Consider the following 12,878-nt stretch of genomic DNA (forward strand, 5'->3'; position numbering starts at 1 on the left):
AGAAACTGGTCACCGGAGAGCAGACTGAAAACAAAGACAAGAAGTGTGTGCCTGTGGCTGCCCTCACACTCATATATACACATCACTTGCAGGATTCCAGTCTACAAACAGGACCCAGCTGGGAATGAAAGATACTCCCCAACATTCAAGACCTGAGGCAAACCTGGATTAATATACTGAACAGATTTTTTTTTAAGATTTTATTTATTTATTTGACAGAGATAGAGACAGCCAGCGAGAGAGGGAACACAAGCAGGGGGAGTGGGAGAGGAAGAAGCAGGCTCCCAGCGGAGGAGCCTGATGTGGGGCTCGATCCCATAACGCCGGGATCACGCCCTGAGCCGAAGGCAGACGCTTAACCACTGTGCTACCCAGGCGCCCCTGGAACAGATTTCTTACCACATGGAAGTGGCAACGGAACATTTGGCTATATAAGAATAACCAAAAAAAAAAAAAAGCCATGGGAAGTTCCTGGGCTTTCCTCCAAGACATGGGAAGAAGTCCTCAAGTCGTCTTTTGGGAAAAAGAGCACAAATAAAATTACTTCCTTTCTGAACCCATTAACATTATTAACTCAACCAGAATGCAAAGAAATCATGATCAGATAGAACTCTATGTTCTAATGTAATATGACAACACAGAAGTCATAGTGAGAACTGCAGGAGAGCAAGGATGCCTGCATTATTGGATAACACAAGCCAGGAGATTCTCAGCTACCCCAAAACATATACTTGTATTACTTTGAAAATTACAAAAGACAAAAGACACTCTCTGAGAAAATTCCCTACTGCAAAGACACCTGCATGAAGGTTGGGATCCAGGTTAGCAGTGTGATGATCCAGTTTTCTTTATTTATTTTTACCGGTTTTTAAATATCTTTATTCACAAATCAGTATAATATTGGTCAGTTTGAGTGCTATATGTGTTATAAGACAGATTATGAAAAGTATATTTATAATGAAACCATTATTTCACATAACTGAATCATCTGATATACTACATCTTGCCATAACTTAATGGATCCAACTCTACCCTTTGAATGAACCAATTTTATGGTTCTCCTAGAAAGTTTTGAGTTAGGCATAGTTTCTTGCTGCTTCTTTCTCTGATCCAAAGCTTAAGAGAATATCCCTGGAAATCAACAATTGGATCCAGACCTCTCTAGGATTGAGGAGAGGCAGGAGTGAGAAAAGGGACATCCCATCACATTTTAAAGGCCCACAACTGCTATGCTTTGCAGGATACTGGGGAGATACATAGTGGAGGAGGAAAAATCAGTCCCAACAATTATAGTGAACATTTCTAAGCCATCAACATTAAGGATTAATTTCTAAAACACAAGTTTATAAACAGAAGCTACCCAGCTAGTTATTAACTGAAATGCATATAGTCAAGGAGATGCTGTGCTTATAAAAACACATTCATCATCTTTATCTCTAATTTTAAAATAATTCATTCCCTTGTTGGGTATGCAAGTGAGCAATGGAGAAAGTAGTGCATCTGCGGTACCAGCTGGTGCTAAGAATTTCAACACTTCCAGAGGCTGCAGGCTAGAGAACTTTACTAGGCACCAGAGGGGTTCTTCTCTCTCAGCCAAGATGCCCCCATTTAAGTCACTTTTGAATTTCATTTTAAGCTTATATTGTACGAGTTCTAGTCTTACTTGAGAATAGTCTCCAAAAGTTTCTTGAGTCACTCCCTAGGCTCTTTTTCTATTCCATTTTCAGGACTGATCCTTGAATCCATGTTTATACCCAGCCCATGGGTTTTTTCTTGTAGAGTTTCAGCGGTCTGATTATCCTGATTAAAAACAATGGCCTTAAGAGAGTCCAGAAACTGGTTTCTGAGGTCCATTTTTACAATCTGATGGTGCTGGCTAGCAACTGTCAGTACCTGCCCCAGAAGGAGTGGATTGTTCTTCAGCTGGGAGGAAGAAGGCATACGGATTTTGGGAATAATACACCACATAAGCAGGTTTCTACTGGTGTGGCTTTCCATACTGCATTCCCCAGGCAATTTGAATCCATACTGCATTCTCCTCAGCATCTCTGAAGCTGATAATCACATTTTTTAAGGCTTCCTAAAGAATTTTCTTAATCGATCTTTTGAATTATTCCATATCAAACAGGTCAATGTCTTCACCTCGCCCTTTACTCACTTAAAAAATATCACGAACTTGCTGGTGCCAATGACATGAAGTATAAATGATGTCTAAAAGGGCTGTATCATTGAGACTTGCAGGCTTCTCCTCACAAAGCAGAACCAAGTCCTAAACAAGAGATTCCTTTTTCTGCCAGAAGTTTGTGGTCTGCAGTTGATTTGCAGACAAAAAATCCCAGGCTTGGAGAAGTGCCATCCTTTCAGTCATTGGGATTTTCAAAATGGTTCTCTTGACAAGCTTGGTCACAATTTCATCCATCTCTTTGGCACATCCAACACGGTCAGTCATGCCCCTTCCTCAGCAGCTGTTCCCTAGAGGTGATCCACTTTTAAAATTATACCCAAGAACAGTCTTTCTCAGCTCATCTCCTGAAAGGGGACAAACTCACCCATAAACTCACAACAGTCCTCATTTCACTGTGAGAGTTATTTCCACAGGCAGCCCAAAGAAAATACTAACCATGCAGGTGGGACTTGTATACAGCACAGGGGCTTGTGTCCCATCTCCTACTCAGCTGAAAACTTTGGCAATTGTGGGTGCCTGCAAGTCTTGACCAGCGCGTAAAGCCTCTGATTCCTATTAGAGGGAGGATATTGAACTCTACCTTAAACAATCTTGTTCCTGAAATCCAGCACAACTGGCAGGGCTCCCTCATGTGCCACATAAAACAGATGTCAAATGTACTGTGTGGTGACTAACATAATATAATAAAAAATCATTAAAAAAACAGATGTCAAAACATTAACTATATCATATTGAGAAATTATAATTCCATCATTAATGTTCTTACATTAATTATTAATCACAAATTCAGCCTACATAATGGTGCTAGGATATTGCAAAAAACAACATTACATTTGCTGTTAATGTTTTTGGAGCAATTCATATATTAAAAAAAAACCTATACCAAAGAACTGTATAAAGAATTCAATAATATTTTTAAGCTGCATAATGTTTGGTATATAGTTAGGACATATTAAATTACTATAGCTGAGTTTAAGAATATGGAAAAACGTGGCCCCTTGAGAAAACCTACTTGGTACAAAGTCACCTGCTTAAAGGAGGAGCGTTAAGTATGGATAGGAAATGGATAGGAAATTATCCTCCCACAGAAACAAAGAGGCTCCTAACACAGAGACCTGAACACAATCACATACATGATGAGGTCTGTATGCACTCTGACACCTCACAGAAGAATGGGATGAGGGGACACTTGGCTACACCCACACTGCACCCATCCTTGTGTTTCTGGATTTCTCCCAGTTCACCCCCTTTTTCTCACTTATTTCCCTTTTTTTGTTTTTCTCTACTTTTTCCCACATCTCCTGTGTTCTCGTCCATTTTGCTGATATGTGTATGTATATACATACACACACACACACACACACACACACACAGAGTGATTCTCTGACTGGAGACAGGACTCCAACCATGAAGAGACTTTCCTAGAGGTGGCTGTGAAAGAACTTTTATGGAATCCATTTGTCACATATGTATGGATTCCTAAGTTAGACTGGCCCAAGGATGACCAGGGAGCACATCCACCATCTCTTCCTTCCCTCTCACTATCAACATGTCCTATTTCAACTTTCAGGGTCTCACTTACCTTTTTCTAAAAGGGCAATGAAACCATATCAGTATCCAGATAAAGGGGATTAAAAGCCACATGGAGTAAATTTGTCAAAATGAACTGAGGAGCTAACAGCCCACACCATGTGGGAAAAGGGGCTGGATAAAACAAGGAAATAAGTCTTCCTGAGATACCACCACCAGCTCACACAGGAGTTGGGATCATACTCCCTAGTTTAGCATTCAGAGATCAATACATCACAATCCAAATGGCAGAAGGAGTACAAAGGTAGAGAATGGAATCCCCTAAATTGAAAGGTTACATACATTGGTCACCAGAATTGAATTAATTTCTGAAGCTGGAATAAAGTCAATAGCCAACAAATAACCAAGTCTTTTCAGGAGGCTTTGAAAATACAAAAGAGGCTCCCAAAGAATACCAAGAGAATCTATATACTCCTACATGACAGTTGAGGGATAAGTTTGAACTGGAGATAATCCATTATGAAATTCTGCTAAATAACAAGGAGGCATTTGCCCCAAAGAAAGCTGGAATATATGGCAGTGTCTGCATGCACTCTAACCATAAAAGAATGAGGGGATGAAGAGATGCTGCCTTTACCTCCCACCCAGTTCTGAAATAAGTAGAATGAATGAAGAAATGCACTCACATACCTATAATATATGTACTGTAGGTCTGATACATCTCTGAAAACCTACCTTGAATACGATGATCTATAGAATATGTCCTCAAATATTCGAGTTTTGTTAGATACTCCAAAGGCCAAAACAATAAATGCAAAGTACCCCATATTATACAGAAAAGTTCTAGGGTACCTTACCAAAAACTCACCCCAAAATGGTTCAGCTACATTAGCCCATTCCACACTTTCAGGACACAAAACTTGAGTTGGAAGGAGGAAAGGAATTTTGGAGGAAGGTGTCAGTGTAGCAGGTACTTCCTGCCCAATTCGGACTTTAGGCCTCCTTCCCTTGCCTAAGCTTGTAATTCAACATTCTATTTATATAGAAGGTATGGGCTGGGGAAATGCCATATTTAGAGACCAAATTTATTTTCTAAATTGCATGCTCTGCTAGGTCTGAAGTATTGGTTGTTTACTTATCTTAGTCTCTTCTCTGAGAATCCATGCAATCTTCTAACGGCATCAGCTGCTGGAGAATAACATGGGGCAGGAATGATCCAGTGAAAGTCTCATGAAGCCAATGACTACTGGATTTGTTTTCCTCTGAAGGTGACACCATTGTCTGCTTGAATGTGGTAGGAGGATAAAAATACAAAACACAGTGCAAATGAGAGTCCTTGCATATTGCCTCCATTAGTGATGTGGACAGGGTTTCTCTGTAAAGGTATCTATTGCATCTGTGGTCAGAGGTATGCCTGAGAGGAAGTTAGGGTGTCAGGTCTAGTTTTTCTGACTATGAGACATGGAGATCTCTTCTATACTGGTCTGAGGCTGGCACTCTGGGGATGTCTAAGAGGCTACATTGGTCTCATGTGCTGGAATTACTATGTCTTGGTTTGGGGCCATATTCTGAACTGGAGATGCATTACCATGCCCTGTGTGACGGTCTACCCAGGTGACCATGGTCCTAATTTTGGCAGCTCATGTTTGATGAACTTTATGATTCTATTGATTTTCATCTTCGAAGGGTCCTTATACATGTATCTCCACAGGGGCACAAAAATACTTGTGCATCTTGGGTAATTTGATGATATTTTTTTTTCTCTGCAGGGGCAGAGACATGATGATCCAGTCGGCATGCTGCCAGACACCACACTAGGCTGTAAACCCATGGATGACTGCCCACGTGTGATTCAAAAAAAAAAAAAAGTAAAAAGATGTATTGGAAGACAGTTTTTCCAGGGTAAGTACCTCAGCCTCTATCTCCACTAAACTTACTGATTAGTTCATGAACCATACCCAGGCATCCTCAGAAACGTGGGTGTATCAAAGTCACCGGAGCCTGAGGTGCTGTCACGATCTCTGCATCTGAGACAGCTACATCTGGAGTGTGACTGGACAGTTTTTCCTGCATCTCTGAGACACTGTTAAAGCCTACTCTTCTTCTTCCTAAATATACCACTTTCAGCTAAAATGTATGCTTCTTGTACAATACTCACTTTGCTGGTGTTCTCTTTAAAGACCAACGCCATGATATGGAAGCCAGGGTTTAACAATCCTCACTCTTGTTTTGTTACTTTCTCGATGTCCACCAGCATCCATGAACAAGTAGACAATAGTCTCTCAAATGGGGTGTATCATGTGTCAGATTCAGGCAAGGACGGTGAACAAACACCTAAGACAAACACACTGTCTAGTAGACACATATTTTAGTCACAGATTCCATTCTGCAGAAATGTTGGTCACTGATAATTTCCCTAAAAATACGCAGCATGGATGAGGAGCCTGAGTGAAATGTTGTCTGTGTAGCCTAAATGATAGTTTCTAATGCAGACTGTTAGTCAACTCCAGTGCTTGTCCAGTGATCTTATGTAATGGGTTGAACTGAATCCTCAGGAGAAATATAAATTCCAATATGGAGTGGGGTTATCATATGTTCTGCCCTCTTTTGCTTTCTCGGAGATTTTAATGCCATCATTTTTGTTCATGAATAGACTTGGATTGTTTCTAGGTACCAGTCCATGGTTTACATAAAGTTAATCTTAGGGCCAACCAATGATACTTGCTAGAGTAAGAGTCCAGGTCTGGTTATTCAGATATTAGCCCGTCTGTCTCAGGTAGATGGTATGCTTGAGATTTATTCCAAGCAAACAGCAAACAGCTTCAGGAAGCTTGTCTTTTTTTTTCCTTTTAGAAAATCCTTAATTGATTTACATTTGTGTTAACCAATCACTTTGTAGGGTCATTTACCTTTTATACACTCAAAACCATTAGACCTACATATTTCATTCTCTGGCACTGGTTTGAAATAAGCATACACTTGCTGACACACGTTTCTGCCACATTCTTTTCTTCCCCCATGTGTCTACTAGGCAATGTGTTTGTCTTAGGCAAGTTTAGACTTAGAAGGCAAGTTTAGACTTAGGAGGCAAAAGTTTGGTGGAAAGTACCAGAACTGAGGGAAGAATATTTGCCTAATTACCCCATGCCACCAAATGCATTCTTGGAATCTGCTGTGTGTATAAGATGGTATCCTACCCCCACACATGTAGCATTTGTCTTTCTGAAAATCAAATCTGATCCTACAAGGAAATCACAAAAAAATACTATTCTCTCAAGTTATATCAGATTTGTTTTCAAAAGGAAAAAAATCAAGCTAGTTTAAAAAATTGTAAACTGTCCCACATCAAGTATCTAACCGTTCATGGAAGTTGGCTTCTCTATTGAGGCTTCATTTATAAGGTGAAAAAAAACAATTTAAGTACAACTAAGAGCTACAGAAATTGAACTAGTGTACTGTTTTGTTTTAATGCATGTGGAATTTTTCTTCTTTACAACCCTCAGTAAAATTTCCTAATTATCCCGAACTGAAATTTTATTTGCTCAGGTTATCTTTGACCTCTGATTTCCCCAACCATGGACTCTTTACAGAACATGTTAGTTGATCCATCTAGGATCTTTAACCCAACCAGATATTTTCTCCATGGAAATTGCTGCCATTGGCTCCCATGACACCATTCTTGGGTCCCCGTTCTGGTCTTTCTGGCTACTTTTTTCCAGTGTCCTTTAGTCCCTCTTTTTACACTTCACTTATTTCTTAATTACTGGTTTTCCCTAGGGTACCATTCTTGACCTAGTGCTTCTACAGACATTCCCTGGGCAACTTCACTAAGCCATGAATCAAAGTATCACATGGACACTGATTAATTCAAATTTTCCAACTCCAGCTCTGTTCACCTGCCCTGCCCAATGTTTTTCAGACATTTTAACTTAAAGTGTCCCAAGTACAACATATTTTTTTTACTTTCTTCCCCTATTGCCCTTCGACCTTCCCCTTCCTGTCTTTTCTATCCTACAGCATCACCATCAGTCGTGGAACCCACTAAAGTCTTTTTTAAGGGAGGCTATGCTAGACTCCCTTCCCTCCAGGACCTCACCCATGTTCTTTCTCTACCTGCAACATTCTCAGATATCCCTTCCTTTCTTTACCTCTTAAGGATCTTACACTTTCTGTGCTCATTCCTCAGAGATGCTCTCTTACCTTTATTTTTTGCAAGCTGTTTCAAAACTGACTTTTTCTTCTCAGAACTTACTACAGCCTGAAGCAATACACACACTTGAGTGGTTATTAAATAAATGACTATGTTTTTCACTTCTCCACTGTTTTGTGACAATACAGCAGCCATATTTATTTTGGTCCAACATTTTATCAAACATAGTCACTGGCATATGGAATGCTCTTAATAAATCCTCTTGGATATTGAATGAGTAACTTCTAACACCCTTCAACTTCAATCAGTTGCCATACCCTTTTGCTTCTATCAAATCACATATCTTTCAAATCTGCTCTTTCATTATCATCCCTAGTCTAGTCCTTAGAGGAAGTCCTCAACATCCCTTGTCCACCATCAGCCTCAACTCCATCAACCAAACTATTAATATTGTTACTTTTTAAACACAAATATGATTCTCCTGCTCTACAATCTTGAATGACTCCCAAATTTCTCTAGGAACAAATTTAAACTCCTAAACCTGGTCTACAAAATTCTTGACAACCTTACTTCAATCTTCAGGAAGCTTGTCTTATCTCCCCTAGAGCTGGGAAACACATGAAGTAGCGTCTGATTCAGACAAGGGAATCCCACACCTGGGGCTGGAGCTGCTCTGAGAAAGGCACAATGACATGTGTGGCTGGTAAAGTGAACCACATGAATGCACAAGAGCCAGCCTGGTCAGACGTGGCCTCCTTAGAACATATGAACTTGGGCATCTGCCCATCCTGAGGCTAAGCCCAGAGCAGCTGAACCCCAACATGTCACATCAAAGCAAGAAAATTCAGCAAAATTTGGAAACTTTAATTTGCCAAAATGAAAGACTGCCCCCACTGGCAAGCTGATAGTGACTAGGTGCATGAGCTACTATGCATTTGAAAGCCAACAAATGCCAAATCTTTTTAAGGAACCTAAAAATACATAAAACAGACTTCCTGAGAAAACCCATAAGCCTAAATACCCAGGTGTGAATGTTAAGGGACAAATCCACAATGGAGATGATAATGTAATATAAAAATTCCTTCTGAAAGCAATCAATCAGAAGACTTCGAGTCAGGAGACAGAAGGGAGACAATATATGGCAGTGTTTGCATGAGCCCTGACAACTCATAGAATGATGGGATGAAGGGATACTGGCTTCCCTCCAATATGAAATATTTAAAGTGGATAAGGAAATGCACCCACAGTGCCTACAATAAAGGGTGCAGTGAGGGAAGTCACTGTGGGCCAGACACGTACCTGAAAGTCTGCCTTGAAAAGGTCTTTGTAAACAAAACGGCCTTGCATATAAGTGTTTGCAGATGCTTCAAAGACCAAAATGATAAATTTCAGGACCCCATATTCTAAGGTAAAGTACTGTACTATCTTGCCAAAATCATGAGCAACATTCAGTCAATTGTCATTAGCCCAAATGTCTACTTCAGGACATGAAGCTGAGGTAGAAAAAGGAGGAAATACATTTAAACTGAGTTGAAAAAGTGGTAGGCATTCACCTCCAAGTTTGGGCTTCTCCTTTTAAGTATACATTCTATTTAAATGGAAGGTATCTGCTGAGGAAACACCACAGTTTGTGCCAAACCTGACTTTCTTAATGTGTGCTCCACTGGAAGCCATGCATGGCTTGTTCACTTCTCTGCCTGTTTTTTCTTTAAGAATCCAAACCATCCTTCAGTGGCACATGCTGTCTGGAAATGACATGGGATGTTAATGGTCCATCAAATATCCCCTTGAGTCTCCACTAACACTTTTGCCATAAAGGTGGCACCGTTATTCAATTAGATGTCCCTGGCAAATGCAAATGAAAAACACAGTCCGGTTAACAGTCCTTGCGTCTGATGCTCACAGAGTTGTCAGGTCCATGCTCAGGAAAAAGATCTAACAAACCCCATGCCCATTGGTAACCTCAAGAGGAGGGGAGAGTGCCTGGTCCATCACATCTGTTATGAAAACTGAAGATCCCCTCTCTGTTTAGCTATGCAGCCGGCACTCTGGGCACATTGGCCAGGCTTCCTTGGCTTCATGTGCTAGAATCACAAGGAACTGTTTTTGAGACTAGGGGCAAACTGCAGATGGATTGCCATGTCTTAGGTATAATTTATCCAAATGGCCTTAACCTGGGCAGTGCAAGTTTAAGTTTTTTGACTGCTGATTTTCATCCTCAAAAAGCCCATATCTATGTGCACCACATGAAGCATGAAAAAAGAGCTGTGCATCTTGTGCAATTCACTGATGATGTTTGCCATCAAAGAGACTGACACTTGATCATATGGGTGTCCCACTGCCAGGCAACAGTCCACACTATCACAACATGGGTATGTGTCAAGGAATTTGTTTAAAAAAAGCCAATGTGCATTCAGGAAGAAGGGTGATTTCTACTGCAAGCACAACAGCCCAGACTCCACACATTGAGTAGAATTCCCATTTTTCCATGCACAGAAGCAAGGAGTTTTGTCTGGGGTCATACAACTTCTATAGCCCACCGCACCACGTCTGCCTTTAACATAGAGGATGTGACCACAAACTACATGCCTGAGAATATATGTCTGAGATCAGGTGGTGGTTTTAACTGTAATTAAATCTCACTCTAGGGGCACTTGGGTGGCTCAGTCAGTTAAGCGTCTGCCTTCTGCTTGAGTCATGATCCTGGGATCCTGGGATCAACCCCTCATTGGGCTCCCTGCATAGCAAAGAGCCTGCTTCTCCCTCTCCCTCTACTTCTCCCCCCGCCTGTGTTCACTCTGTCTCTCTCTCAAATAAATAAATAAATAATCTTTTTTTTAAAAGATTTTATTTATTTATTCGACGGAGATAGACACAGCCAGCGAGAAAGGGAACACAAGCAGGAGGAGTGGGAGAGGAAGAGGCAGGCTCATAGCAGAGGAGCCTGATGTGGGGCTCGATCCCATAACGCCAGGATCACACCCTGAGCCGAAGACAGAAGCTTAACCACTGTGCCACCCAGGTGCCCCATAAATAAATAATCTTTAAAAAAAAACCCTCACTCTTGGCAGGGACCCCTCTTCCTATAGTGAAACTGAAGTCCCCTTGCCTTTTTTTTAAATATTTTATTTTTTTAAGTAATCTCTACACCCAACGTGGGGTTCAAACCCACAACCCCGAGATCAAGAGCCACATGCTCCACCAACTGAGTCAGCCAGGTGCCCCAGACCCTTGCCTTTTTGGTAGAACTAATGGATAACTTTTTCCTGTAGCCAGTTCTTGCTGTAGGACCTCTTGGGGCAGGGCTGTTGGAAGGATCCTTCACTTTTGTGTGTCACACAAAGCAAGCACTGCTCTTGCATATCTTTTCATGCACTTTAAAGGGAGCATAATTTTACTCCTATTTCTTTGCAGAATACATGACAGAGAAAATTCAGTTACTGCTTTGATTAGAAATACATGGATGTTAAACTTTTTTAAAATAAAGAAGATGATAACTACAATTAGGGTGCTGTCTTGAGGTTCATGGGAAATGACTCACCCTATTTAGTTTTCCCTTTTCCGCCCAGAGACTTAAACTGTTTTTCAGGGTATGTATAAAGGAATTTAATATTTTTCTATATGAAAGCATTTTCTCCCAACAATGAGCCACATCCCTTTACACAACACATACCTCATTGAACAAATAAGGAGATTACCATCTTATGTCTTCCCATTGTGTACATGCCTACTTATTGTATTTGGACACCCTCTAAAATACCCACTGTTTTGTTTTGGATAGTACTTTGCCAAGATAAGGAGCTGATCTTCCTTTTTCTGTTGTTCATAACAGCTTTATTTTTTAAATGTAGATTTTAGTTAACATACAGTGCAATATTGGTTTCAGGAGTTGAATTTAGTGATTCATCACTTACATGCAACACCCAGTGCTCATCACAAGTGCCCTCCTTAATACCCATGATCCATCTAGCCCATCCCCCACCCACCACCCTCCATCAACCCTCAGTTTGTTCTCTATCATTAAGAGTCTCTTATGGTTTATTTCCCTCCCTCCTTTTTTTCTTTTCCCCCTTTCCATATGTTCATCTGTTTTCTTTCTTAAATTCCACATATGAGTGAGATTATATGGTATTTGTCTTTCTCTAATTGATATATTTTACCTAGCATAATACACTCCAGTTCCAACAACATTGTTGCAAATCACAAGATTTCTTTTTTCTGATGGCTGAGTAATATTCCATTATACACACACACACACACACACACACACACACACACACACACACATCTACCACATCTTCTTTACAACTCATCTTCTTTATCCACTCATCAGTCGATGAACATTTGGGCTGTCTCCATAGTTTAGCTATCATTGATAATGTTGCTATAAACATCAGGGTGTATGTACCCTTTCGAATCTGTATTTTTGTATCCTTTGGGTAAATACCTAGTAGTGAAACTGTTGGGAATTCTACTTTTAACTTTCTGAGGAACCTCTGTACTGCTCTCCAGAGGAGCTGCACCAGTTTCCATTCCCACCAACAGTGTAAGAGGAGGTTCCCCTTTTTCTGCATCCTCGCCAACACCTCTTGTTCCTTTTTTTTAAAAGATTTTATTTATTTATGTGACAAGAGAGACAGCCAGTGAGAGAGGGAACACGGCAGGGGAGTGGGAGAGGAAGAAGCAGGCTCCCAGCGGAGGAGCCTGATGTGGGACTCGATCCCGGAACGCCGGGAACGCCCTGAGCCAAAGGCAGACGCTTAATGACTGCGCTACCCAGGCGCCCCCCAACACCTCTTGTTTCTTGTGCTGTTAATTTTAGCCATTCTGACAGGGGTGAGGTGGTATCTCATCGTGGTTTGGATTTGTATTCCCCTGATAATGAGTGATGTTGAGCATCTTTTCATATGTCTGTTGGCCATCTGGATGTCTTCTTTGGAAAAATGTCTATTCATGTCTTCTGCTCATTTCTTAACTGGATTATTTGTTTTTTGGGTGTTGAGTTTGATTCTT

The 12,878-nt window shown here is 40.8% G+C and overlaps 1 pseudogene; it reads right to left on the reverse strand.

Moving 5' to 3' along the window:
• Nucleotides 1-1,390: 1,390 nt before the first annotated feature.
• Nucleotides 1,391-2,419, reverse strand: LOC100468874 (annotated as a pseudogene).
• Nucleotides 2,420-12,878: the final 10,459 nt, after the last annotated feature.

The sequence above is a fragment of the Ailuropoda melanoleuca genome, chromosome X (genome assembly GCF_002007445.2).
Source record: "Ailuropoda melanoleuca isolate Jingjing chromosome X, ASM200744v2, whole genome shotgun sequence".
Lineage (NCBI taxonomy): Eukaryota > Metazoa > Chordata > Mammalia > Carnivora > Ursidae > Ailuropoda > Ailuropoda melanoleuca.